This window comes from Macrobrachium rosenbergii, chromosome 49 (genome assembly GCF_040412425.1).
Source record: "Macrobrachium rosenbergii isolate ZJJX-2024 chromosome 49, ASM4041242v1, whole genome shotgun sequence".
Classification (NCBI taxonomy): domain Eukaryota; kingdom Metazoa; phylum Arthropoda; class Malacostraca; order Decapoda; family Palaemonidae; genus Macrobrachium; species Macrobrachium rosenbergii.
Genome location: NC_089789.1, coordinates 34,653,606 through 34,656,105, shown reverse-complemented (window position 1 = coordinate 34,656,105; position 2,500 = coordinate 34,653,606). Strand labels below are relative to the sequence as shown.

The 2,500-nt window shown below is 31.5% G+C and overlaps 1 long non-coding RNA gene across 1 annotated transcript in view; it reads right to left on the bottom strand.

Moving 5' to 3' along the window:
* The window catches only part of LOC136832432 (uncharacterized), a 199,920-nt gene that overhangs the window by 12,871 nt on the left and 184,549 nt on the right, over positions 1 to 2,500 (bottom strand). Inside the window, exon 3 of the long non-coding RNA XR_010851201.1 lies at positions 1,972 to 2,139. This is a non-coding gene — a long non-coding RNA (uncharacterized lncRNA). The remainder of the gene's footprint in view (positions 1 to 1,971; positions 2,140 to 2,500) is intronic.

Genomic DNA, 2,500 nt, shown 5'->3' with positions numbered 1-2,500 from the left:
TCGTAATGAAATTTTACCAGTTTCGTAACATTTTTTTTTTTTTTTGTATGTAGAGGTTATAAGGCAACGGACTCAATATATATGTGTGTGTATGTATATATAAATATAAATATATATATATATATATATATATATATATATATATATATATATATATATATATATATATATATATATATGTGTGTGTCTGTGTTTATAGATATAAGATATTATATATATATATATATATATATATATATATATATATATATATATATATATATATCACATACATACAACTGGAGAAAACCAGCCCTTTAACATAAAAGAAAAACATCCAAACATACACTCAATAAAACCTCAATGCCGTTTGAAAAGGAAATTCTCATGTGAGTGCTTCATCGACAGCAGAAATCATATTTTCTATTTACTTAAGTAACCACGAAAAATATAACGGCCGCAATCACCTTTCACACCCTGTGGTTCCGAAGTTTATACAAACACTGTTGGAAACAAAGTACTGAAGTATGAAATGGTACGAATTTCCAGCACAATAGCTTGAAAAATCAGGAAATCGATTAAATGAATGATCTGATATTACAAACTTGATTCATCCTACCGCGATCAGTGAGGCAATACCACATTAGTTTAGTTTCATTCTTTTTTCTTTACGAATTTTCTTCCCAGCTCTGTTATGTAACGAAAATATGAGTCGTCAGCAATTAAGTTAGGCTGTAGTTCTTATACGATGTTTTTAATATAATTTTTTTTTTCAACAATTTTCTTCCCAATTCTATTACGTAAATAAAAAAAAATCGAACATTAAGTTAGATTGTAGCGCCTATTGGAGTGGAATAAAACACTTAAAACGCATTACAATTTAAGAAAATCGGCGACAGCCACATACGTAAAACAGCAAAGCCCAGTATGACAAAAAAAAAAAAAAAAAAAAAATTCTACACCATGTATCAAGTTAAAAATGGAAAAAAATCCGGAGAAACAAGTAAATTATTATTCCATAAAAAGCCCAAAGACATTACGAAACCAAGATGCGGCAAGCAAGCCAATTTATTCCAAGAAAAAGCGTAGATGATATTCTCCTAATGATTTAAAAATAACTTCATATTTAATACTGCAAGCCAATTTATTTCAAGAGAAAGCGTAGCCGATATTCTCCTAATGATTTAAAGATAGCTTCATACTTATTACTAACTGAAATTACTCCTCACTGGTCTGGCATCCACAATTCCAGTCCCATAATGGGTATTACCAGAATTCCGATCGCAGGCTTTGTATTCAAATCACCATGAATCATCACGAAATAAGGGGGCGTGATGACGCTTTAAAGCTTGAATGCTGCTATTGAATTATATTGCTGCTTTTATCTGTATTATCTGTATTAACTACTAGTTATTTCTTTAAAATACGAAATCTTATTACTCTGGGTCATACCTTGTGGAACATTATGCTTGCATGAATTAATATCGTAAATGTTAAGTCGTTAAAAGTGTGTAGTACTGTACTATCTAGCTTATCCAGATTAACAATACCTACTAGAATTATTGTCGAGCTCTATTACATAATGCGGAATACCGCATTAAATACGCACAGATTTATATACATACATACCTACAAAAATAATTACAAATATATATGGAGACACATTTTTGTACACATATATATGTATATATACGTGTGTGTTTGTATGTGTTTACATATATACATATTTTTTATATATATATATATAGTATATATATATATATATATATATATATATATATATATATATATATATATATATATATATATATATATTTATATATATATATATAGAGAGAGAGAGAGAGAGAGAGAGAGAGAGAGAGAGAGAGCACAACATGTGTATGTAAGAGAGAGAGAGAGAGAGAGAGAGAGAGAGAGAGAGAAACGTACCCATCGGAGCGAAATGAAAATGGAAACAAAACCTATTGAACTACGATCAATCATACTTACATAAATAGAGCGTCAGACGAGGTCCAGTTGCTTTATAAATAGAGAACTGTGTATCTATCTTCCTTTCAGTGAAAATGGAACGTCGCTTCAACACCACCACCACCACCATCTCACCGTGAAATTGCTCGTCACTGAAACTGAAACTGGAGTTTCGGAAACAGGCTTCACCTGCAAAACGAACAGGAAAAAGAAGAATATGAAATCTCTCATTCTGAATTGCGGGGAATTCAAAACAGTAACAAGAAATAACCACCAAAAAAAGTGCTACGCTTTTCAGGGATGAGCTATTCTCATTACCTCCAGTGTAATGTTCCTCTCTGAGGAGAAAGGAGAAAGAAAAAAAAAATCCGTCACGCCCTAATATCCAAAGTGCTTCGGTTTAATTTTCGAAATGCGCAAGGCATCCCAAAATGTATATGCAACCGTTGGAAAAAAAAATAATTACGTACGAAATGTATTTCGATTCTAAGATTCGGGGATTCCTCTCTCTTTCTCTCTCTCTCGGTTATTTCGTGGTTTCCCGGCGCGT